General features: G+C 50.4%; 1 pseudogene; it reads left to right on the plus strand.

Annotated features, from left to right (window-relative positions):
• The window catches only part of LOC138287269 (zinc finger protein 850-like), a 54,173-nt pseudogene extending 27,248 nt beyond the window's left edge, over nucleotides 1-26,925 (plus strand).
• Nucleotides 26,926-27,358: the final 433 nt, after the last annotated feature.

A 27,358-nucleotide genomic window follows, 5' to 3' on the forward strand; every position in this document is an offset into this window, starting at 1 on the left:
CACCGTGTCGGAAACCGGCAACAGCCAGGCGGAAGACAATGTACCGCCCACACTATTACAACTGGCCTGTCCGACACCTTTTCGGGGACGGTACCAACAACATCAAAATCATGGTGGAAATAGTTCACAGAAGGCAAAGGGCTCACCTCTGGGACTCAAGGAAGAACCACGATGCCATGGAGCCCGAACTGCAGGTGTTCCCCATGTTGGTCTACCTCCTCCTACACCAGGAATACCAACGCCGGCAACGACGACTACGGTGAGTACTGCCGGCTAGCACACAGGGGAGGGGGGAGGAAAAAGAGAATGACACACACCTGCAACACGCAACACCCCCACCCCCAACACCATACACACAAACAGATGCAGTAACATTACATATTCACCCCGTACCCCTCAGAAATAATGCAATGACAAAAAGATTTGAAGAAAGTGAGTGTAATAAGATAAAATACTAGAAATGCATACTCAAAAATCAAAATAGTATTTACAGATATACAAATGAAGGGACACTGCCCACTCCATAATGTCCGTGGGCCACAGGGCCATATCACATAGGCCAAGGCCCCTCTTGACTCCTGCCTCAATACGGAGAGTACACTGCTGGGGTATCAGGTCAAAAATACACAGGCACCTCAGGGGGAAGGGGAAGAGGGGCCACCTCAGCCGGAAGATGGTACAACGCCACTGCTCCTGGAGGGGACAACATGCCCTCTGCGATGTCCTGGGGAGTGCAAGACAACAGTCTCTCAAGTGGGTGGTTTGCCCACTGCTTGGTCCTGGGGAATGCAAGGCCACAGTCTCAAGTGGGTGGTTTGCCCACTGCTTGGTCCTGGGGAGTGCAAAGCCACAGTCTCTCAAGTGGATAGCTTCTCCACTGGTTGTGGAGGGGGCCTTGTGCCATGTGTGCCTCATCCTGGCAAGGTTGCGGTTAGTGGATGCCTTCTTCCACTGGTTCTGGAGGGGGCCTTGTGCCCAGTGTGCATCATCCTGGCAAGGAGGGGGTGAGTGGATGTTTCTTCCACTGGTTCTGGAGTGGGCCTTGTGCCCAGTGTGCTTCATCCTGGCAAGGAGGGGGTGACCCACTGGTTCTGGAGGGGGCCGTGTGCCCAGTGTGCTTCATCCTGGCAAGGATGCAGTGAGTGGATGCCTTCTTCCACTGGTTCTGGATGGGGCCTTGTGCCCAGTGTGCTTCATCCTGGCAAGGAGGGGGTGAGTGGATGCCTTCGTCCACTGGTTCTGGAGGGGGACTTGTACCCAGTGTGCCTCATCCTGGCAAGGAGGGGGTGAGTGGATGCCTTCTTCCACTGGTCTGGAGGGGGCCTTGTGCCCTGTGATGCAGCACATGGGGAGTGCAAGGTCACAGTCCCTCACCTGGGTGTCAGACCTACGTGATTTGTTGTGGGCAGGATGCATGACACTCCATGGAGGCAGGACTACAGTCAATCCGCCGGCGGCGACGGCTGCACAGTGGTCGGAGGGCCGGTGCTGGTGTCAGTGCTGTCAGCCCTTCCCCTGCAGCTCGGATGGCTGCCCACTGGAGCTGCTGCCAGTGGTGCTGGTGGCGGTGCTGCCAGTAGGGAGGGGAGGCTCAAGCCCTTCCCCTGCAGCCGGCTCCAGCCCTTCCCCTGCAGCCTCGGACGGCTGCCCACTTGGGCTGCTGCTGCTGCCAGTGGTGCTGGTGGCGGTGCTGCCAGTGGTGGGGGAGGCACAAGCCCATCCACTGCAGCCTCAGACGGCAGCCCACTGGGGCTGCTGCTGCTGCCAGTGGTGCTGGTGGCGGTGCTGCCAGTGGTGGGTGGAGGCTCCAGCTCTTCCCCTGCAGCCTTGGATGGCTGAAGCGCCATGGTTGGTGGTGGGGGCTCAGATCCTGTCACAGCACCAGGCCTCCTGTCCCTCCTGCCAGCGGGGCACGCCCTTTACCCTTGCCCTTGGCAGCTGGTGGTGCCTCCTTGCCCTTGGCAGCTGGTGGTGCATCCTTGCCCTTGGCAGCTGGTGGTGCCTTCTTGCCCTTGGCAGCTGGTGGTCCCTTCTTGCCCTTGGCAGCTGGTGGTCCCTTCTTGCCCTTGGCAGCTGGTGCAGGCACACTGCCAGTGCTGATGGGTGTCTCCTTGGAGCCTCTCACACCTGCAGTAGCTGCCGAAACTACAGTGGCCGTGGACTGGGTGGCTGAGGTGCTGGCCTGGGTTATGCCCACCCTGGCCCGAAGTGAAGGACAGGGGTGGGGGGTAGGGAAGAGGTCAAGGGTGGAGAAGAAAAGCTTATTAGGGACACTGGGGCGGGAAGAGGGTGAAGGTTTGGGGGTGGAGGAAGAGGGAGTGGTTGTAGGAGGTGTCTGTCTGCTGTGTTTGGGTGAATGTGCATGGGCTGGATGCTGTTGTGAGGTGGATGGCTGTTGGGTGTCTGAGTGCTTGTGTTTGTGTACTTTGGGAGGAGGGGGCACAGACACATGGGAGAGGACACAGGGGACATGTGCATGGATGTGGGGGTGGTGACTGCCAGTGAGGTGTGTGTTCTGATAGGTGTGCTGGTGATGGTGGTAGTGGATGAGGATGTAGTGCATGCAGGTGTGAGTGGAGACGCTACTGGGAGGGGGGAGGAGGAGGGGACACAGTGTAGGCAGTGGATGTTGGAATGTCTGCTTCTGGATGGTGTTTGTGTGAGTTCCTGTGTGATGATGTTTGGTGATTGTGTTTGCCTGAGCCACTCCTGTGTGTTGTCTTGGGTGCATGCTGGTCCTGATTGTGTGCTTGGGATAGGTTGGCGTTCAGGGGAATGGGACTGCATAGAGGAAGTTGGAGGGGGGAGGCTAGAGACAGGGACAATGGCTGCCATCAGGGAGGAGGCCGGATCCTGGAATGATCTCTGTTGGGCCGCCACGCCAGAGTGAATGCTCTCCAGGAATGCATTTGTATGTTTCAAATGCCCTGCCAGCCCCTGGATGGCATTCACTATGGTTGACTGCCCAACAGAGATGGGTCGTAGGAGGTCAATAGCCTCCTCACTCAGGGCAGCAGGGCTAACTTGGGCAGGGCCTGAGGTGCCTGGGGCGAAGGAGATGCCCACCCTCCTGGGTGAGCAGGCACAGGAAACTCGCTGAAGGGCTGCTGTGAGGGTGGTGCTGGTACGGGGGTGGCGGCTGTACCTGTAGTTTGGGTGGCCACAGAGGTGTCCGTCACAAGCAGGGAGCTTCCATCGGAGGAGGTATCACTGTCCAAACTGTCCCCTCCTGTCTCCGCAGTGGTGCTCCCCTCGCCCTCCGTCCCACTGGTGCCCTCACGGTCTGTGGATTTGGCCTCCAGGGCCACGTGGGATGCAGCTCCCTCCGTCGCCGGTGCCTCTGCTCCTCCACCAGATGATTCTATTGCACATAAGGACAGGGTGACAAAACAAAAAGGGGGGGAAGAGACAGAGGATACACTTGGTCAATGCCAGCAACAACACCACTGTTGGCATACACAACACACAGGGGACAGCCCTACGCACTAGGCGATGCACTACCACTCACAATGCTAGTGACCAGGCCATGGACAGTAATACCTAACGCCAATAGCAGCATACCTGAGAGCCACAGAGCCCTGCCCAGTAGTAGATGCCCACTAGCATGTTTAGGGGTGGAGTGCATTAGCCCCTTCCCATCATGGAACCTATCCTGCAATGTCCGGCCTGGCCTAGGGGCACCCACAGGCCCACATTCCCCACCCAGAGACCACCCCACCACGCGCAATTTGCAGATTTGGAAACTATACTCACTCCCTTGTGGCTGCTGTGATGCCCTCAAGCGCCCATCCAGCTCCGGATAGGCCACTGCCAGTATGGGGAACATCAGGGGGGTCAGGGTTTGACGGGCATCCCTTCCTTGTTGGGAGGCCATCACCAGCTGGGCCTCCGCTGTCTTCCTTGCCCAGCGTCTCAGGTCCTCCCACCGTTTTCGACAGTGGGTGCTCCGCCTGCCATAGACCCTCAGGGCCCGCACGTCCTTGGCGATGGCACGCCATATACCCTTTTTCTGATGGGCGCTGACCTGCAGAAAAATGAAAATAGAAAAAGGGATCAGTCATACTGTCCGGCCTGTTACACCCATGGCCCACCATATCCCTCCCATCCCCTTACACACATACATTGCCCACCATACATGCAGCACGCTGCCCAGGACCCCTCCACCACTCCCCTCTTACATGAGGCCTTCACACACAGCACACCATGCATTCATGCCCCATGCATCGTGCACACAGTGTACTCCTCTGTTGGTCTGGAGGCCCATAAAGCAATCGGTACTGGGGTAGGACGCCCATCCATCAGGCTCTCCAGCTCCGCAGTGGTGAAGGCAGGGGCTCTTTCCCCAGTGACTTGAGCCATGGTCACTTCCAAACACAGGTCACAACAGCACTTGCAGTGTAGGTCCTCTCCTGTTGAAGGTCAGGTAGCAAGTGAGGGAACAAATAGAAAATGGCAGTCACGTCCGCGGCGGTGCATACTGTCACCGCTGGCGTACATCACCATTGGCTACTGTAACCCAGAGGGCCCAATGATAACCAATGAGGAGTTGCACTGCGGTATTCAACCACAACGTCAGCGGCATTACCTCATTTACACCTGTCGCTTCATACATGACAGGTGTCTGCCATTTCAGGGGGGGGGGCAGGCCATGGCACCTAACTGCGTCACAGCTGACATAAGCACATTTTGGGACTAAAAATAAACATACTGTTTCTGTCACAACATGCAATGCAGTGTACATTGAGGAAATGTTAAAAACTGACCAGATGCTCATCGTTTTGCCCCCTAGAGTACAACCGCTGAGGATGAATAGGAGATGGAGACATCCCCCTTGTACAGGCCCCTGGCGGACTTGGCAACAATGAAGGACAGGCACATTATCCTCACCTGCAGACTTGATAGGGCCACAATCCAAGAGCTGTGTGCCCAATTGGAGCCAGACCTGATCTCAGCTGTCCGTCAACCCACTGGGATCCCCCTCTTGTGCAAGTCCTATCTGTGCTCCATTTCTTGGCGAGTGGCTCCTTCCAAGTGACAGCGGCCATGGCAGCAGGAATGTCCAAGCCAATGTTCTCAATAGTGCTGACCAGAGTGTTGTCTGCCCTGATGAAACACATGCGCAGCTACATCGTATTCCCCCAGGTGGAGGATTTGGCCACAGTGAAAGCTGACTTCTATGCAATGGGACATTGTTGGGGCAGTTGATGGTACACATATTGCCTTTGTCCTCCCCAGGAGAAATGAACAGGTGTTCAGTAATCGAAAGGGCTTTCAATCCATAAATGTGCAGATAGTGTGTATCCTGGGTCAGTGCATGATGCTTATATCCTGAGGAATAGCAGCATCCCATATGTGACGGCTCACCCCAGAGGCACAGGGTGTGGCTAATGGGTGAGCCCATGGTCCCCACCAGGTGTATGTTGATATATGGGTGTGGGGTTGCCCCAAATGGTGAGTGTCTGGCTAAAAGGTATCCCTCGATATTTACAGGTGACTCCAGTTACCCCAACCTCTCATGGCTACTGACCCCTGTGAAGAATCCCAGGACAAGGGCAGAGAAACGTTACAATGAGGCACATGGGTGAACAAGGCAAATTATAGAGCAATCCTTTGGCCTCCTGAAGGCCAGGTTTCGGTGCCTCCATCTGACTGGTAGTTCCCAGTGCTACTCACCCAAGAAGGTGTGCCAGATCATCGTGGCATGTTGCATGTTGCACAACCTTGCCCTGAGACGCCAGGTGCCTTTTCTGCAGGAGGATGAGGCTGGAGATGGGCGTGTGGCAGTGTTGGAGCCTGTGGACAGTGACGAAGAGGAGGCAGAGGATGAGGACAACAGAACATCTATCATTCAACAGTACGTCCATGTAGGAGGCTGGCCTGGCTTGTAGTGGGTACCAAGGGGTACTTACACTCTGTACCAGGTCCAGTTATCCCTTATTAGTGTAGAAGAGGTGTTTCTAGCATCTTAGGCTGATAGAAGGTAGCTATAGCAGAGCAGCTTAGGCTGAACTAGGAGACATGCAAAGCTCCTACTATACCACTGGTGTCATACGCACAATATCATAAGAAAACACAATACACAGATATACTAAAAATAAAGGTACTTTATTTTTATGACAATATGCCAAAAGTATCTCAGTGAGTACGCTCAGTATGAGGATGCCAAATATACACAAGATATATGTACACAATACCAAAAATTTGCAGTAATAGCAAAAGGAAGTAATGCAAGCAATGTAAAGTTACAGTAGATTGCAATAGGAGCACATAGGTATAGGGGCAACACAAACCATATACTCCAAAAGTGGAATGCGAACCACGAATGGACCCCAAGCCTATGTGAGCTTGTAGAGGGTCCCTGGGACTGTAAGAAAACAGTGAGGGTTAGAAAAATAGCCCACCCCAAGACCCTGAAAAGTAGGTGTAAAGTGCACCTATATTCCCCAGAGAGCACAGAAGTCGTGATAGGGGAATTCTGCAAGGAAGACCAACACCAGCAAAGCAACCAAAGTGGATTTCCGGACGAGAGTACCTGTGGAACAAGGGGACCAAGTCCAAGAGTCACGACAAAGTCGAGAGTGGGCAGATGCCCAGGAAATGCCAGCTGAGGGTGCAAAGAAGCTGCCACCGGATGGTAGAAGCTGTGGATTCTGCAAGAACGAAGAGGGCTAGAAACTTCCCCTTTGGAGGATGGATGTCCCACGTCGTGAAGAAGCTTGCAGAGGTATTCCCACGCAGAAAGACTGCAAACAAGCCTTGCTAGCTGCAAGGGTCGCGGTTAGGGTTTTTGGATGCTACTGTGGCCCAGGAGGGACCAGGATGTCGCCACTTGGAGGAGGAGACAGAGGGGGCTCCCAGCAAGTCAGGAAGCCCTCACAGAAGCACCGGAACAGGCACTTGGAACAGGAGTGAACCGGAGCTCACCCGAAGACACAAAAGGGAGTCCCACGACGCCGGAGGACAACTCAGCAGGTTGTGCACTGCAGGTTAGAGTGTCGGGAACCCAGGCTTGGCTGTGCACGAAGGAAATCCTGGAAGAGTGCACAGGAGCCGGAGCAGCTGTAAATCACGCGGTACCCAGCAATGCAGTCTAGCGTGAGGAGGCAAGGACTTACCTCCACCAAACTTGGACTGAAGAGTCACTGGACTGTGGGAGTCACTTGGACAGAGTTGCTGAGTTCCAGGGACCACGCTCGTCGTGCTGAGAGGGGACCTAGAGGACTGGTGATGCAGTCTTTTGTTGCCTGCGGTTGCAGGGGGAAGATACCGTCATCCCACGGGAGATTTCTTCAGAGCTCCTGGTGCAGAGAGAAGGCAGGCTACCCCCAGAGCATGCACCACCAGGAAACAGTCGAGAAGGCGGCAGGAGAAGCGATACAAGGTTGCAGTAGTCGTCTTTGCTACTTTGTTGCGGTTTTGCAGCCGTCCTGAGCAGTTAGCGGTCGATCCTTTGGCAGAAGGTGAAGAGAGAGATGCAGAGGAACTCGGATGAGCACTTGCATGCGTTATCTAAAGAATTCCCAAAATCAGAGACCCTAAATAGCCAGAAAAGGAGGTTTGGCTACCTAGGAAGGAGGATAGGCTAGTAACACAGGTAAGAGCCTATCAGAAAGAGTCTCTGATGTCACCTGCTGGCACTGGCCACTCAGAGAAGTCCAGTGTGCCAGCAACACCTCTGTTTCCAAGATGGCAGAGGTCTGGGGCACACTGGAGGAGCTCTGGGCACCTCCCCTGGGAGGTGCAGGTCAGGGGAGTGGTCACTCCCCTTTCCTTTGTCCAGTTGTGCGCGATGATTCCTTGCAAAAGTGCACAGAAGCCCTAGCAGCTGCAGATCACGCAGTACACAGGATTACTGTCTGGTGTGGGGAGGCAAGGACTTACCTACACCAAATTTGGACAGAAGGACCACTGGACTGTCGGGGTCACTTGGATCCAGCGCCTGTGTTCCAGGGACCACGCTCGTCAAGATGAGAGGGGACCCCGGTGATGCAGAAGTTTGGTGCCTGCGTTAGCAGGGGGAAGATTCCGTCAACCCACGGGAGATTTCTTCTTGGCTTCCAGTGCAGGGTGAAGGTAGACAGCCCTCAGAGCATGCACCACCAGGAAACAGTCGAGAAAACCGGCAGGATTAGGCGCTACAATGTTGCTGGTAGTCCTCTTGCTACTTTGTTGTGGTTTTGCAGGCATACTGGAGCAGTCAACGGTCGATCCTTGGCAGAAGTCGAAGAGGGAGATGCAGAGGAACTCTGGTGAGCTCTTGCATTGGTTATCTGAGGAAACGCCAACAGGAGAGACCCTAAATAGCCCTCAGAGGAGGATTGGCTACCTAACCAGGTAAGAGCCTATCAGGAGGGGTCTCTGACCTCACCTGCTGGCACTGGCCACTCAGAGGTGTCCATTGTGCCCTCACACCTTTGCATCCAAGATGGCAGAAGTCTGGGACACACTGGAGGAGCTCTGGGCACCTCTCCTGGGAGGTGCTGGTCAGGGGAGTGGTCACTCCCCTTTCCTTTGTCCAGTTTCGCGCCAGAGCAGGGCTGGGGGATCCCTGAACCGGTGTAGACTGGCTTATGCAGAGATGGGCACCATCTGTGCCCATCAAAGCATTTCCAGAGGCTGGGGGAGGCTACTCCTCCCCAGCCCTGACACCTTTTTCCAAACGGAGAGGGTGTAACACCCTCTCTCTGAGGAAGTCCTTTGTTCTGCCTTCCTGGGCCAAGCCTGGCTGGACCCCATGAGGGCAGAAACCTGTCTGAGGGGTTGGCAGCAGCAGCTGCAGTGAAACCCCAGGAAAGGCAGTTTGGCAGTACCCGGGTCTGTGCTAGAGACTCAGGGGATCATGGAATTGTCTCCCCAATGCCAGAATGGCATTGGGGTGACAATTCCATGATCTTAGACATGTTACATGGCCATGTTCGGAGTGACCATTGTGACGCTATACATAGGTAGTGACCTATGTAAAGTGCACGCGTGAAATGGTGTCCCCGCACTCACAAAGTCCGGGGAATTTGCTCTGAACGATGTGGGTGCACCTTGGCTAGTGCCAGGGTGCCCACACACTAAGTAACTTAGCACCCAACCTTCACCATGTGAAGGTTAGACATATAGGTGACTTATAAGTTACTTAAGTGCAGTGGTAAATGGCTGTGAAATAACATGGACGTTATTTCACTCAGGCTGCAGTGGCAGGCCTGTGTAAGAATTGTCAGAGCTCCCTTTGGGTGGCAAAAGAAATGCTGCAGCCCCTAGGGATCTTCTGGAACCCCAATACCCTGGGTACCTCAGTACCATATACTAGGGAATTATAAGGGTGTTCCAGTATGCCAATGTGAATTGGTGAAATTGGTCACTAGCCTGTTAGTGACAATTTGTAAAGCAGAGAGACCATAACCACTGAGGTTCTGGTTAGCAGAGCCTCAGTGAGACAGTTAGGCATCACACAGGGAACACATACATATAGGCCATAAACTTATGAGCACTGGGGTCCTGGCTAGCAGGGTTCCAGTGACACATCACAAACATGCTGAAAACATAGGGTTTTCACTATGAGAACTGGGCCCTGGTTAGCAGGATCCCAGTGAGACAGTGAAAACACCCTGACATATACTCACAAACAGGCCAAAAGTGGGGGTAACAAGGCTAGAAAGAGGCTACTTTCTCACAGTCCATTGACACACAGGTAAGACACTGTAACTTCACCTCCCATTGCAGTTTTGTGTTGTAAATTTTCACAGCCAGGCTGCTGTCCCCACTACTATGGCCACTTACTGTACCCTTTGACATGTCTATTCACAGATATTTGTGCCCTGCTCTCGCTCCTGGTATATTGCCTGCAGCACAATACAGGTCATACCTATGTATACATTACTGTACAGTCTACTTGCAATGTCTACAGATTGTTAAAGGAATACATACTTAAATCATTTGACATACTACATACTTGTATTTTTTCAAAGGGTGTTTATTTAATTGCTGAAAATTTAATGGGGATGTGCAATGGGCTTGGGTGATGGTGGAGGAGAGTCCAGGATAGAGTCCAGTCTCTTTGTATCACAGGTGCATTGTCCACGGGGGCATAGGAAGGGGAGCAATGGCAGTTCAAGGTGGACAGGGTGACAGAGTGGGACACAAGGGTGACATTCAGGAGAGTCTTATTTCCTGGCAGGCGTCTTGGCAATGTTCTCTGGCTTCTGCCTGGATCGCAGGGACCGTTTTCAGGGTGGTTCTCCTTCTGCAGGGAGAGGGGTGCTGGTGGCCTGTTTTTCCTGTGGTGGGGCCTCCTGTCCACTAGTGTCAGCGGAGGTGGAGGGCTGTTCATCGGTGTGGCTAGTGTCAGGGGCCCGTTGGTGTGCCACTGCCTCCCTCATGGTGTTGGCCATGTCTGCCAGCACCCCTACAATGGTGACCAGGGTAGTGTGGATGTCCCTCAGGTCCTCCCTGATCCCCAGGCACTGTCCCTTCTGCAGTCGCTGGGTCTCCTGCAACTTGGCCAGTATCTGGCCCACTGTCTCCTGGGAACGGTGGTATGCTCCCAGGATGTTAGTGAGTCCCTCGTGGAGAGTCGGTTCCCTGGGCCTGTCCTCCCCCTGTCGCACAGCAGTCCTCCCAGCTTCCCTGTTGTCCTGTGCCTCTGTCCTCTGAACTGTGTGCCCACTGCCACTGACCCCAGGTCCCTGATCGTCCTGTGTTTGTGGGGTGGCCTGGGGTCCCTTTAGTGGTGGACACACTGCTGATTGACGTGTCCTGGGGACAGAGGGATGGGCCTGCTGGGTGGGTGCTGTGCTGGTGTTTCCTGAGTGGGGAGGCTCTGTATTGGTATGGGACTGTGCCTGGGTAACCGACTGTCCGGAGGTCCCTGATGGGCCAGGTTGGTCATCCAGATCCAGGCGAGCAGAGCTGCTGTCATCACTGTGGACCTCTTTGTCGGCGAGGGGGGATACTGGTTATTGCTGGCACCTCCTCTCCGGTGATGTTGGGTGTGGGACCTGTGGGGATATAAATGCAGTGTTAATGTGTCTGCATGTGACATCCTGTGCATGGGTGTGTTGCCCTGTATGGTTGTGAGTACCCTGTCAGCTTTGCCTTGTGTGAGTAGTGATTTAGTGGGCCAGGTGCTCTCTCTAGTGTGCATGCTGTTGTGATGGGTGTCTATGCAGGGCTGTGAGTGATGTCCATGCCTTGGTGGTACATGCAGTGCTGGGTACTGGGATGGGTGGGTTGTGATGGTGTGGTGGATGTGAGGTGGTGAGGTGATGGGGGTGGGGGTATGTGATGATATGCAGGTATGGGGGTGATAGTAATAGAGATTTGACTTACCAGAGTCCAGTCCTCCAGCTACTCCTGCCAGGCCCTCAGGATGCAGTATTGCTAAGACTTGCTCCTTCCATGTTGTTAGTTGTGGGGGAGGAGGTGGGGGTCCACCGCCAGTCCTCTGTACAGCTATCTGCTATCTTGCAACCACGGAACGCACCCATAGGTCGTTCCACCACTTCCTGATGTCATCCCTTGTTCTGGGGTGCTGTCCCACGGCATTGACCCTGTCCCCGATTCTCCGCCATAGCTCCATCTTCCTTGCAATGGATGTCTGCTGCACCTGTGATCCGAATACTTGTGGCTCTACCCGGATGATTTCCTCCACCATGACCCTTAGCTCCTCCTCTGAGAACCTGGGGTGTCTTTGTGGTGCCATGGGTGTAACGTGTGTGGTGTGTGTGAGGGTGTGTGCGGTGATGTGTTGGGGTGTGTGGATGGTGTATGGGTGATGGGTGATGGTGTTCTGTGGCTCTGGTTGTGTGGGTGCTCTTGCTGTATCTCTCTCTAGTTACAAAGTTTGTTTGTCGTAAAGGGATGTGCGTATTGTGTATGTGTGTTTTATAGTGGTGTGGGTGTGTGAGTGTGGTGTGTGCATATGTGTCAGGTGTGTGTATTTTGAATTGTCCAATGTGGTGCTGTTTTGTATGTGTGTGTGTATTTTCAAAGCAGCGGTATGTACTGCCAATGGTTTACCGCGGTTGAATGTCCACCGCGCTGATTCGTGGGTCATAATGCTGTGGGCATAGTTCTGTTCGCATAACGGTGTGGGTTTTGGTACCGCCATTTTATCACTGACCTTTGGGCTGACGGACTTGTGTTTGTGTCCGTATAGTGACGGATTGCTATGTGTGTGTCATAATATGGGTATCGGTATACCGCTGCGGTCGCAGTATGATGGCGGCAGTCGGCATGGCGGTAAGCGGGACTTACCGCCAATGTCATAATGAGGGCCTTAGTCTCTTCCTCTGAGTTAAAACCAAAACTGTGACGAGGCTTGAAACGCTAAGGAATTCAGCCGACTTGGCTCCTACCAGGGAGCATCCACTCTGTCCCAAGTGAGGGCCGGATCACTTGCAGAGTGAGCAAACTCATCACCAAAGTCCTCAGGTGAACAAACCTTGGCCAACAAAGGGGGTCATTCCGACCCCGGCGGGCGGCGGGCACCGCCCGCCCGGCGGAAACCGGGCAAACACCGGCCCGCAGTCAAATGACCGCGGGGAGCATTCTAACTTTCCCGCTGGGCCGGCGGGCGATCTTCAAAAGATCGCCCGCGGCCCAGCGGGAAAGCCCCAGCAAAGATGAAGCCGGCTCCGAATGGAGCCGGCGGATTTGCTGGGGTGCGACGGGTGCAGTTGCACCCGTCGCAATTTTCTGTGTCTGCCAAGCAGACACTGAAAATCTTAATGGGGCCCTGTTAGGGGGCCCCTGCACTGCCCATGGCATGGGCAGTGCAGGGGCCCCCAGGGGCTCCACGACACCCGTTCCCGCCAGCCCACCGCCAGGAACAGGCTGGCGGGAAGGGGGTCGGAATCCCTATGGCGGCGCTGCTTGCAGCGCCGCCATGGAGGATTCCTTTGGCCAGGGGAAAACCGGCGGGAAACCACCGGTTTCCCTTTTCTGACCGCGGCTTTACCGCCGCAGTCAGAATTGGCTAGGAAGCACCACCAGCCTGTTGGCGGTGCTTCCGTGGTCGTTGACCCCCAAAGTCTGTCAACAAAACTGAGAGATCCAGTTTAGTGCGGGAGCCCAGGAAAGAAGGTGTTCCTCTGATCAGTACCTGGAATAGTGAGCACGCTCAGTGCTTCTGGATTTTATAGTGCTGACGTGCACTCCTTCTCTGGAACTAAATGATGGACAATATTAGTTCCCATACTGAATTGCAGTGTGGAATATTGATTGCATATTGCACTGCATGCAACCCCAGTACAGGCAGTGGTCCAAGGCGGCAACCACAGGCAATATTAGTTCCCGCATTGAATCTTAGCAGGCAATATTATTTGCATGTTGTAGTAAGTGTAAACCTCAACACAAGCAGGGATTCAAGGCTCTCGCACTGAATGACAGCAGGCACTATTGATTTCATATTGCAGGACATGTAGATCCCATTTCGGGCAGGGATCAAGGCGTTAGCTGACACAGTGGAATTCATAACAGGACCACCCTTTGGTGGTCTCAGCAAACCAGCGGGCTTTTCCACAGGATAGTTGCCCATTGCTCGAGTAGCCCTGAGGTAGGCAAGGGATCCACCCAGGCACAGGCCCTAGGCGCGCATCACCAAGATTCTGATGACAAAGGACCAACATATATCAACCACTGCCTGAACTTTCATCAGCTCTCTAGACACCTGCGCTCCACTTCCATCTCTCACATTTCCCGCATCCGCCGAAGCAGCAGTGTAGGATGCTCCTTCTCCCACTTCTCTGGCAAGTCCTGGAACGACCTCCCCCTGCACCCCCGAACATCATCCTCTCTCACTGAATTCAGAAAAGGACTGAAGACCTGCTTCTTCAGCTGATCCAAGCAAGAACCCAGTGCCTGGATACCCTCACAAGTGAGTAGACACACTATAAAACTGAGTTGATTGATACTCCAAATAAGAGGTTGCCACCCACCATCTTTGCAGTTTAAGACATTTCGTAGCAGTAAGATGTGTTTTCTGAAGAAACGCAATGTTAGTCTGCGTCAAAAGTAAGAATAAATTAGGTGACAGCATCTGGGCTTGGCCATTCCCGGTATAGTCTAGGTCAGTATGTTATATGTAGGCATATATGTGTGACTTGTCCGCATGTTGGTGCCTAGGCTATCCACCCGCTCTCTTCCAGGCTCGGAATTCTAGAACCTGTGACCACAGCCGGTCCCCGACCTGGGTGTATAGAGTAATGCTGCTTGTCCACGAACAAAAACATAAAACATTTACCCCAACTTCCAGGTCCCTGGTTGTGTCTCATATGTGGCCATTACGAAAGGAAAACAGACAAGAGAGGAACATGTTCCATATGAGACCAGGGGATTACAGTCTCTTCGTTTGTCAAGGAGAGAAATGCACAAACCGTACCCTAATGGTGGTGCCCATTTTTTCTTATCCTTTTCAGTCTGCACTCTGAGAAGCACCTCCACTCCAAAATAGAACACATTTTGTGGTGTCATATCACTTGGTCAGATGTCATGGACATTAATTCCAGGCCTGTGCTCAATTCTGCTAGAGTGAGATCCAAATCAGAGATCACCTCCCGGTCTGGGGTGATGGAAGGGAACCTAGGGAAGGTCGCTGTTTTACTGTGACAGGATACAACCTCTGCCACAACCATGGCACGTTCTTGCTCTTCCTACTCGCTGGAGGGCCTGCTCCTGGGGGTCCTGGGCTGATGCCTTTGTGGTCTGGAAGGTTTCCAGTCTGTATTCCATTGAATGTCGTGGGACATTGCAGACACCCCCTTCGTCTCCAGCCAGCCCCAGGCATTTACCAGTGTTGTGAAAAATAGGGTGGCTTGAGAGTCCACCATAGGCAATTTGGCTGTGTGTGTAAGAGAATATTTCAGGCCGAGTTGCTGGAGGTTCTGTGTGACCATCAAGAATGAACCTCTGAGTCTTTGTACTTCTGTAGTGTACATGTTCATTGAGGCCTTGGAGATTCGTCAGGGATCCTTGGACCTGGCAACTTGCAGTATGTGATTGCATTCCCAGTAGTTAAAGAGACAAGCCACCTCCAGCGGGGATGGAGCCCCTGTCTGGGGTCTGGCCTGGGTCTCAGTGGACCCAATCCAGTGTCCAGACTTGATACATTTACTGCCAAGGACAATATGAAGCAGACATTCCTCGAGTAAAAGTTCCATATTTGGACCTTCTGGGAGGCCCACCACTTGCATATGGTTCTGGCAAGATTGGCCCTCAGTGTCCTCCACCATGGTTTGTACTTGTGATACCTCCACCTGGAGGGTGTTGATGTGGAACAGAATCTCTGTCAGCAAGGGGCGCGTTCCCGGCAGCACCAATTTGCTCGCATCTATTCTGTCCCTAAAGGTGGCCTGATCTGCTTGTCGGACCCATATATAATTAACTAAGGTTTCCAATTTGTTTCCAGGGTAGTTTTCTTATCTCAGATGGTCTGTAAAGACAAGGTGAAGAGAGGAGGTGGCACTTGAGATGATCCAATGGGAACTGGAATTATGCGAATGCAGTTAAATTTGTTATATACTTCCAGAGGAGATGAATTTGTTGTACACTTCCTGAAACTAAAGAAACAGCTGTACATCCTGAATCCTCTTTTTCCACAATCTGTTTTTGTTTACATGAAATCTGGTCCATCTGCATCTACCATAAGCTTTACCTATAGCATGTGGGTGGCCCGTGCTCGCCCTTTCCAGGGTAAGTTACTACGTGATCACTAATAAATCACCTCCTTTTCTGAAGTGGATAAGATGTGACATGTTCAACAGAACATTTAGTTAAATATCTGTGGGTGGTGAAAAAAACATTGCTAAGTTTCAAATATGGTAAATAAGAGATGGTGTTTATAGCCAGTTAAATATTGTTTTTCACATTCTGTTACATTTGCATTTCGTAATTTTAAATCTCTTTACATCCAACAGAAAACAAGCCTTGAATGCATGAAATGCTTATGAATAACAACAATGATTCTGTAAGTCAACATAAATGGTCAGAAACAATCAACTCCAATATTCAGGAAAACATCAGTACAGTCAGAGACAGAGAACCCTGAGCATAAACTGACAGACGCTGGAAGAAGCTCTAAAGGACAATTCAGTGAACACAAGAGTGTAAGCTGTGCACCTTCACACCACAAGACTGTGAAATGATTTCAAGAAAATTAAGGGAACAGCACTGACAAACCACCTCCTGAATAAACAGGCGACCAACACCAGTTTTGATTCATGGGATCTGTATGATGTGTTTACCACGGTGCTCCGGTTCCTAAAATGATAACAGACCATAATTCAATGCTCTAGGTAAACTCTTCCTGGCTACACCACAAGAACCAGAGAAAAGCACAACTGAGTGGAGACAACAACTGAAGGATAAAGAAAAGAAGAGTTCTACTGTCTACAATACAACGGACTGTCCCAATGTACATCAACCAAAAGGAAGAGGATTAATCTTTACCCACAAGCCTTGAAAACTGTTATCCAATCTAAATACATAATCTCTCGTAAGGAAGCCTTGCTCATATTATGAGTCTGGCAAATATTTAGTGACCATTGTACTTTACTTTTAAATTGGAAATCAAATGTCCTTAATACGAACAAATACAGGAAAGTGAGATTAATACAAGTGCTTTATGAACCATGTTGACCCATCAGAAAACACAGTCATGTGCTGTAGACAAATATAGACCCGACCCAGAGACTCTAACCAAGAAAGAAGAATCGTACACATGCAGTGAGAGCTTTAGTTTGTCATCGCAATTAAAGCACCATCAGCAAACACACACAGGAGAAAAGCCATTCAGATGTAGTGAATGTGCAAAAAGTTTTAGTCGATTATCATGCCTGCAAAGACATCAGCGAAGTCACACTGGGGAAAAACCATACCATTGCAGTGAATGTGTGAAGAGCTTCAGTCAGTTATCACACCTACGAATACATCAGCGAACACACACAGGGGAAAAACCATACCATTGCAGTGAATGTGTGAAGAGCTTCAGTCAGTTATCACACCTACGAATACATCAGCGAACACATACAGGGGAAAAACCATACCATTGCAGTGAATGTGTGAAGAGCTTTAGCTACTTATCAGCCCTACAACAACATCACCGATCACACACAGGCGAAAAACCATACCATTGCAGCGAATGTGAAAGTCGTTTTAGTGAATCTTCAACATTAAGGAAACATCAGCGAATACACACAGGAGAAAAGCCTTTCAGGTGCAATAAATGTCTGAAGAGCTTTAGGCTGTTATCAGATCTCCAAAGCCATCATCGTACACACACCGGGGAAAAACCATACCATTGCAATGACTGTGGAAGTAACTTTAGTAGCTCTTCGACATTAAGGAATCATCAGCGAATACACACAGGAGAACAGCCATTCAAGTGCACTGAATGTGTGAAGAGCTTTAGCCGATTATCAGCTCTCCAAAGCCATCAGTGTATACACACCGGGGAAAAACCCTATCATTGCAATGAATGTGGAAGTAACTTTAGTAGCTCTTCGACATTAAGGAATCATCAGCGAATACACACAGGAGCAAAGCCATTCAAGTGCAATGAATGTGAAAAGAGCTTTAGTTTTTTATCATACCTAAAACAGCATCAGCGAACACACATACAGGAAAAACCATACAACTGAAGTGAATGTATGAAGAGCTTTAGTCATTTATCACACCTCCAAAGCCATCAGCAAACACACACAGGAGAGAAACCATACCATTGCAATGAATGTGTGAAGAGATTCAGTCAATTATCAGATCTCCAAAAACATCAACAAACATACACAGGCAAAAAAACATATCAATGCAGCCAATGTAGAAAAAGTAGTTTTAGTGCATCTTCAACATTAAGGAAACATCAGCAAATACACACAGGGGAAAAGCCATTCGGATTCAGTGAATGTGCGAAACGTTTTAGTAGATTATCGTGCCTGCAAAGACATCAGCGAACGCACTCTGGGGAAAAACCATACAATTGCAGTAAATGTGTGAAGAGCTTCAGGCAATTATCACACCTATGAATACATCAGCGAACACACACAGGAGAAACCATACCATTGCAGTGAACGTGTGAAGAGCTTTAGTCACTTATCAGCCCTACAACATCAGCGAACACACACCGGGGTAAAACTATACCATTGCAGGGAGAGTGGAAAGAGCTTTAGTTTGTTATCCCACCTCCAAAGGCATCAGAGAACACACGTGGGGAGAAACCATTCTATTGCAATGAATGTGAGAAGAGATTCAGTCATTTATCAGATCTTCAAAAACATCCGTGATCACACACAGGTGAAAAACTAAATCATTGCAGCGAGTATGGAAGTAATTTTAGTGAATCTTCAACATTAAGGAAACAGCGAATACACACAGGGGAAAAGCCATTCAAGTTTAATGAATGTGTGAAGAGCTTTCGTTGGTTATCACACATCCAAAGCCATCAGTGAACACACACCGGGGAAAAAAACATACAACTGCAGTGAATGTGTGAAGAGCTGTAGCCAGTTATCGCAACTAAAAACACATCAGCGAACACACAAAGAGTAAAAACTATTCAAGTGCAGTGAATAAGAGAAGAGCTTTAGTTGATTACCAAGTGTACATACTTATCAGTGAATTAAAGAAGATGATAACATTACAATAATGCGGGATATTCAAATTCCAAGTGATGATAAGTAGATGATAGAAGCCTTGGCTAGTAAGTAAAGAAAAAACACGCAGATAGTTGTAGAATCATAAAAGTGTCTGTTGTCAGTGGTTGCTCATTTCATTTCTCTACATATAAGAAAAAGAAAAGAAGTTGCAATCAACACATTAAGACATCAACAGAGTGTGGACTAAAAGGAAAAGTGTGTTTTTTCTTTGATGAAGTAAAGTTCTAAAGAAAAACATCCAAGCACACCTGATCATGCTGCCTGTAAAAGCAACACTATGACCAATGCTTGGACTAACACGTGTATTTCAGCTAACTTCTGGTATTACTGCTAAAACCTATAAACCCAACACACTCAAACTGATTAAACAAGCACACACTGGAGAATATTCATAGCTGAATGTGGTGTTTGGCGCTTTATGCAAAATTGATGGTTCAGTGACAGTGGCAAGAGAACAGTGTCCAAAAGCATAAGAATCAAAAGTAGGAAAATGTGAACAGTAACTCTCTGGGTTAATGTTTGCCGTGCTCAGCATTTACCTCCCAAGACCTAATGCGGGAGAAGTGATGCTCATTTCCATCATCACATGCATTTGTTAATGCACCCACCATAGTGGTACTTCCACAGTGGTGTTCAACAGCTCCATCCTTGAGAGACTGGATGGCTCACCATGGACTATTTAAATGATTTATTGTTAGATTAATAGTATGTAAATATATTTTATGGTTTAAGATCTCTTTTATTTATTTTAAAGAACATTACAATATCTCCCACCTACAACCATTGGCCGGTGGGGGGGAAACAAAAAGAAGGAAAGATGAGAAGGTAGAGGGATGTAGAGGCGGGGGATACCTTATTTCAGTGGTTTGCTGTTGGCAGTCGTTGGGCCCACCCAGAGCTCGGATTATCGTCCGGAATTGTTTGTCAGGGGTAAGTATATTGGTTCAGCCATGAGAATTCACTGTCCTTGTCAGCCGCAGGATGCGGAGGTATGAGTGGCCGGTCAGTTCCCTAAGCCCTGCTGCCATATGTATAAGAGCCGGGCCCCATGTTTTATCTAAGCAGGGTAGTGTACTGGTCGCTGCTGCCGTCAGTTTTTCCATGCCCATAAGTGTCCACAATTTGTGTAACCAGTCAGTGTGAATGGGGATAGACTCCGAGCCCCAGCGCGCCAGCAGTAGCTGCTTAGCAGCTCCCAAGGCCAGAGTAATAGCCCAGCCCCTAGCGGAGCGGAGCGGGTATGTTTGGCGGTTGGGGAGGCCCAGCAGGCTATAACTAGGAAATGGAGGTATGTTGGTGTTATAAATATCATCTATTGCTTGGAGAATTGGGCCCAAAAAGGGGGTAACCTTTGGACAGTGCCACAACAAGTGAGTGAGTGTGGCCTGCAGTCTGCATCCACACCAACACTTAACATCGCTATGCACCCCCCATTTAGCCATCCAAGCGGGTATATAATACACGTAGTGGGCTATTTTCAGGACCATTTCTTTGGTGGTTGTGGCGCGGGCTGTCACTCGTGCCCTGTGTAAAATATCCCGCCACTCTCGATCTGTAAAGGTGCACTCGCATTCGAACTCCCATCTGCGTTTGGCTGGTGTGGCGAGAAGCGTGGTCGGCGTAACCAAAAAGGCGTAAATATCGGACAGGAGTCGCTTGTCCGTTTCCCTAGTTAGGAGCCACTGTTTGAAGCAAGTTAGGGGTCTGCTCCCATGCGGACGTATTGCGGGGGAGGTTACCCAGTGATAGACAGCCAGCTATTGCCAGTATGCGTTGTCAGGGAAACCATACTCTGCCTATAGTCAGCTAAAGTCCATGACACCTTTCTCATTAAAGAGGTCCACGATTCTCTTGCACTGTGAGTCCTGCCACGTTAGATAAGCAGGCTCCCCAATTATGGGGTTGCCAATAAGCGGTGTCTGGGGGGAGATCAGCATGGACAGTCCCTTTGCCATCTATACCCTGACCCAATGCTCCCATCGTAACCCGCAGGACTGGGGAAACATACACTCCGGGCGGACAGTGTCTTCTAGGTAGCCATGGCACCTTCCATATGTGCATTCCCGCTACTGCCTGGTCAATAAAACACCAGTATTTTTACGTCTGCGGGCGGGACCATTTGACCATATAGTGCAGCTGAGCTGCATAGTAGTAGCTAAGCAGGTGCCTGACACCCAGGCCTCCCTCTGCCTGCGATAGGCATGCCTGGTCCTTCGACATTCTAGCCCTCTTGCCACTCCAAATATACTCCCTTATAAGTGCCTGCAACTTGTCTAGCAGGTGGGGAGGTGGCTGCAGCGGCAGTTTCTGCATGAGGTAAAGTATTTTAGGCAGAAGAGTCATCTTAATCGCAGCTATACGACCCAGCCACGAGAGGCTGTAGGCCCTCCCTTTCGTCAGTTCAGTGCGAGCAGTATCCAATATACTTGTGTAGTTGCATGCTGCCGTTGCTTCGGGCATGGGATCTATTTTCAGGCCCAGATACATGATTTCTTGTGCGGCCCATGAGAAGGGGAGCCTCGCCTCTAGAGAGCACCTCTCCGCCTCTGGGATAGTTAAGTTCAGTATCGATGATTTGGTGAGATTGGTTTTAAAGCCTGAGACTTTACCAAATGTTATCAGTTATGCCATGACCCCTGCCAGGGAGATTTGAGGTTGAGAGAGTTGGAGCAGTACATCATCTGTGTTGAGAGCCAGTTTATGCGTTCTACCACCCATCGGTAGCCCAGTTATATCTGGATGATTGCGTATACATTCAGCAAAGGGCTCCATGTATATTGCAAAAAGTAGAGGCGAGAGGGGGCAGCCCTGCAGTGTGCCCCTTAAAATAGAAAACTGCTGGGACAATCTGCCATTCACAGATACCATACCTCTAGGTTTATCATAATTGCAGCGTATCCAGTCGCGGAATCTGGAACCAAGCCCGAAATGCCTCAGATCCTCATGGAGGTAATACCATTGGAGCCAGTCAAAGGCCTTTTCTGCGTCAATACAAATAAGAAGGGCTAGGATTTGGGCGCGATGTACCTTGTCCAGTAAATAGCATAATCTTTTAGCATTATCGCTACAGGAGTGCTCAGGGCTGAACCCAGTTTGGTCCGGGTCGATCAGGCCCTGCAGGTAAAAATCTTGGCGTCCACATTCAGTAATGTGATGGGTCAGAGTGAGGAGCACAGGCGTGTGTCCTTCCCCGGCTTAGAGATAACGGCCACCACGCATAGTTGCATAGTGGGGGGAGTGGGGAAGCCGTGCTTAAAATATTGTATAATTGAGCCAGCACTGGGGCTAGCTGGGAGTCAAAGGACTTATAGAATTCTGATTCAAAGCCGTCTGCACCAGGCACTTTTCCTGGTTGTAAACGGTGTATGGCCACAATGACCTCCGCTGTAGTGATATCCCCGTCCATTAGTTCACTAGCAGCTGGGGGGATTCGGGTCGGGAGACAGAGTTCAGATAGCCTTCCACTCCCTTCTCATCAAGTTCTTCCGCTGTGTACAAGTCAGAGTAGAACTGCTCAAACTGGTGTAAAATTTGCTCCTCTTGGCAGGTCCACCTGCCATCAGGCAATTGGAGCTCCACCACACGTCGTCCTGCAGCCTGCACACGGAGTCGGTGAGCCAGTAGGTGGCCCGCTTTATTACCCCCTGCGTAGTATTTCTGCTTAGTCTGTAATAGGGCGTATTCTGCCCTATCCCCGTCTAAGGTTTGTAGCTGCTTACGGAGAGTGCTAAGTTGTCTCCTCACTACCAAAGACCCAGTCCGGCCATGGGTGACTTCCAGACTCCTTATGTCATCCTCTAGCTGCTGGCGTTTTTCCCATCTGGCCTTATTTAGTCTCACCGCTATTGCTATGCCATGTCCCCTAATAACTGCTTTAAGAGTTTTCCATAAAGTAGCAACACTGACTTCAGAGGTGTCATTTGTGTCTAGGTAATGCTTTATCGTGTCCTCAATTTCTGCTAGTGTGTCCTTGTATGTTAGGAGTGCCAACGTTTTGCATCTGTCGCGTGCGGTGAAAGGCTGAGCGACAACTTGAGCAGGGCGTGATCCGACAGGGATGCCATCCCGATCTTAGTCTTGTTTACCCGGTTGGTAACGCGTGGTGAGGTGAGGAAAAGGTCAATGCGTGCATAGGTCTGGTGCGCAGCGGAGAAGAAAGAGTATGCCCTCTCCGTCGGGTGCTGCTTGCGCCAGATATCTATGAGTACTGCCGCCCCCACCCAGTCCCGGAAATTCTTTGGGAAGGCACCCATATGGCCATATCTCTGAACTGATCTGTCAAGCTGGGTGTCTGGCACTAGGTGAAAGTCTCCCTCCACCACAATGTCCTCGTCCAGGGTAGCCAGAACCCTCCCAGGGCATCTCTTAAGAATCGTGCCTGCTGTTCTTTCAGAACATAAATGGTATCAACCATCAGCCTATGGCCTCGAAGGTCTATGTGAAGGGAGAGAAGTCTCCCAGGAATCTAGGCTTGTACACCAAGTGCCCGTCCCAGGAAGTTGGTGGCCAAGGCCAAAAGGATTGCTACCCCTGCCCGCCTCCCGGGGCCTGAGGAGTGAAATTGTCTTTCAAATCAGTGTGATCTCAGCCTTTTCCAGTCTGAGTGAACTAGATGAGTTTCCTGTAGCAGGCAAAGATCAGCCCTTGCGTCTCTGAGCTGTATCAGCAGTGCTTGACGTTTCACAGCTGCATTAAGACCCTGAACATTTAGACTAAGGGCAGTGGTCATGGGGAAGGTGAGGCTTACTGATACAGTGTTGATTGAACCCTTTACCCAATAGGAAAAATACCCAGGTATGTGTACCCGTGACTGGCAAGGGGGTAAGGTGTGGCCCTGCAAACTCAGGAATGAGGAATAGGGAATAGGGAAAGAGAGAACAAACAACAAGGTATAAACTGAGAATTGTTCCCCGCCTGAGAACAAACGTAGATCAATCTGGGGGTGAGCCCGGTCCTCATTCCATCGTCAGGCGACCACCACTGTTGAGGGGATTGGATCTCCGCCACACGGCGGTCTCAATCAAGTATCCCTTTGCCTTCACCAGATCGTGCTCTGCTTCTGTAACTGCCCATCGGGCCGCAGTTCTTTGTCAAGATTGTATGTGGATCTTCATTGGTCCGAATCCACTTCTGAGACGCTGTCATGGCTGCGTAGGCTTTTAAGTAATGTCACCCTCTCTTTTTGACTCTCTGCCGTTGTGGGCTTATGATGTTTGGTTCGTCTGGTCTCAGTTTTTGAGCGCCCCCCCATCAATTTGCGGTTGCTGCTCTCGTTCCTTTGGCGACTGTGCCATGTCTCTGAGGGGGATGGCATTCCATCCATGGCCTGTACCTCCTCCAACGTGCGGATGCTGTGAGTTTCATTTTGTCAGACGAAGTGGAGGCGGAAAGGATGGCCCCACTTATATCTAATACCACTTTCTCTTAGGAAGTCCGTTACAGGTCAGAACACTCTACAATGCTGTAGCGTCAGCGTCGATAAGTCCTGGAATAAGCCAACTCGAAAACCCTCAAAGTCAATTAATGGTTGGTCTCAGACCACTGACATTAATTATGGTCTCCCTTTGTAGTGATGCAGGCAGGTCAGTGTGTCCTGAGCTTGACCTTGTGAGAGGACCAGACGGCCAACCCTGTGTGTTCTGTCAAGCATCACAGTCTGATCCTTTAGGGCCGGTGCCATATGTTGGAAAAGGCGCACCACAAAGTCCTCCTGCACTCCCGTCACCGCTTGCAATGGTACACCCTTTATTCGAATATTGGAGTGTCGTGGCGTATTCTCCAAGTCCTCGATCTGGTATTGCAGTTCTTGATTCTTGTCCTGTAGGGTAAAAGGCTCTCTCTTGTAGCAGTCCAGTTCTTCCTCTCGCGCATCACAGGCTTGTTCTAATGTGTCTATTCATTGCCCCAGATCCACAACTTCTCGTTTAAGTTCTTTGACCTCTGCCACTATTTCTTGTTTCAAGTCTCCACGTAGGGACCCAAATAGCTGCTCCATGAAGGAACTAGTCAGGGGTGCTTCTCCGTCTCCTTATGTTCCTTGGTCTACCGACTCTCCACGTTCCGTCAACGGGGGCTCTAATGGCTGCGCCTTCTTGGCTAGAATTTTGTTGAAGAGGTCCTTGAGTGAACCCTCCCTCTTGTTATGTCTCTGGGACATCATTGCGGCCGTCCCGTGAGCGATCTCTGACCTTATTGGAAAAGTCCACCAGCTTTGTCCTTGGCTCGTTGAGTGTCTCTGTTCCATCGCTGATACCTGAGTCGTCAGGTCCGGTGTCAGCCCTCAGTCCGGTCTCTGGGCCGTGCAGAGCGCCCCTTTCCTAGTTCCAAGTTTGCCCCAAATTTGGCCTCTGTCGCAGTTCTTGAGCTGGGGTCAAGGTGCCCAGGAATGTCCCACGTCATTCACCTGCCTCGCCGTTGGTGGCCAAACACAGCAGCAGTCACGTAGGTCTCTGGGTCGGGGGTGTCCGCTCACCCCCCCCTCGCCTACCCGTAGCCCAGGGTCCCAGGCAGTCTCTGTGTCTCTGGTCTGATCCACCCCATCCCAGATCCTCACGTGGAAGACTGGTTCGCTTCTCCGGCCGCGCAAAGCAGCCGCTCTTATTTCATGTCCCCCAACGGCCTCGGTGCTCCCGCTCTCTGCCGTTTGATTACGTCACCTTCTACCTGCCCTGCAGCCACTCAAGCGCCCATGGGCCTCCGCTCTGCTAGGCCTGTCTTGTCCTTCCTTTAGGCCAGCGTGACTCAGGCGCCTCTCCTTCGCCCAACCGGCGATCAGGGGGGCGGTCTGACCACTCCTCAGCATCCGGTTGGGCCTCAAAAGCCCCCAGCAGTTTCCGCGTCAAGCGCGGTCCTCCTCAGCCAACTTCCGCAGGCAACCGGTCAGTGCCCCCGACCCGCGGCGCCACACATGGGCCCCCGGCCCCAGGAGACACTCACCAGGCCAATGGGTCGTGCACCGGGGGGGTGCCCCCACACAACATCCCCCGCAGACCGGGCCTCCTCACCCCGGCAGGGACCCGAGAGGCCTCTGCGCCATTCACGACCTACCTCAGCCCTGCTTTCGCCATCCGCCGGGCCACGCTCCGGTTCTGCGGCCAGTCTCAGCGGCCCGCACGGCACCAGGGGACACTGCCCGTGCCTACTGGTTCCACGACAGGGCACAAAAGCTGGTGTTTCTCAAGGCCGATGGCGGAGCTCAGGAGAAAGGCTCCTACGCGGTGGCCATCTTAGCCACTCCCGTAAATATGTTTTATGAGTTTGTCATTTGCAGAGAATCATTCAACCAAATTCTGACTGGTGCAAGGATAGAATCCGTGTATGATGGAAAAACTGTTGATAGGAGAAAACGATGTTGAAACGTTTAGTTCCTAATAGGTTTCTGAAGGCTTGACCATTAAGTAAAGATTGAATCTTCAACAGTAAAGAATTCCAGCTCTTAGAAGCTAGAATCCAGAACTATTGACTAAATGCAATACATTTCTAGAACCTTGGCACTGGAAAAGAGATCTGGATTGAGAAGAAAAGAAACACAAATGATATTCAGATTTATGTTTAATAGCAAAAAGGAACTCTCATTTCATATAGCTCTGCTGGTGAATGCAAGGACTTAAAGAGTGTGTGCTGTCTCGTGAGTAAAGAATGAACATTTGTGATGCAGTTGTGACTTTCTCGGACCACAAGTAAGATAGACCGCAGCTTTCTGAATCATCTTAAATGTGATTTTGTGTTGCTCGAGCCGCCAAATAGAGTATTCTCATAGTCCAGCCTTGTGTAGATGAATTAGTTCTCTGATAAAATATTCATGTGAGAAGAAAGAAATGGAAACATCTTCAGTAGCCTAAGATGGATAAAAACTGATGCATTTCATTGAATTAATAGTAAAGTGCTGAGTCCCTGCTGCTGACCACCATCACCTGATCCTAGTAGTGGTAGTTTGTGATGTGGTCACTTTCAGAACTTGAAAATGAAACTGTTAGTTGCTGTTAAATACCCGAATGAACACAGCACATCTATGTTGCCAGAGTTCTGTACATCCTGGCATGTTTCGTATTGAAGGCTTTGTGACCCAATGAGAGTCAAGTGTGTCAGCACCTGTCACTAAAGAGAATTGTCTTCTGCACCTGGGCAGAGGGCAGTGAGGATGTTTGAATAATTTAAATGGTTTGTAGATTGATAAGAAATCTGTCTCTAGCTTTCAGTGCAGAACAAAGAGCTGCACACAGTCAATCACACATCCAGTTGTGTGACTCCAAGGAGACAAATAACAATAAAACAGAATTGCATTTTGTAAGCTGCTTTTGTCAATGTATTGTTGCCCTTAAAATGAAAATAACACTATTAAAAAAAAAAGCTAATGTGAGAAACTGTAAATATGTAATAACTTTCCTCCTAATATCACATGACCCAAGTGTTCTGTAATACTTTCCCAAAAGTATGAAACATATTGAAACTAGAGAGTGTGTGAGTTTAAGTCATAAATTGATGTCATTAGCCTAACAATTCACGTCATCCATAGGAAGGAGGAAGCTGCTGGAACATATTTCTGCAAGTGCCATTCAACCATTGATATTTTAAACTATGTATTCCTTTAAGTTAGTTTTTAGACATTAGATGTAAGTTATACTTTTGGTGCAGTAGTTCCTTGTTTCCCTACTACCGTTTATGAATAGATTAACTAATGTTAAATGCATTTTTGTCATTGATGTATTCTTCTGTACTATTGA

The sequence above is a fragment of the Pleurodeles waltl genome, chromosome 4_1, assembly GCF_031143425.1.
Source record: "Pleurodeles waltl isolate 20211129_DDA chromosome 4_1, aPleWal1.hap1.20221129, whole genome shotgun sequence".
In the NCBI taxonomy this organism is placed as follows: domain Eukaryota; kingdom Metazoa; phylum Chordata; class Amphibia; order Caudata; family Salamandridae; genus Pleurodeles; species Pleurodeles waltl.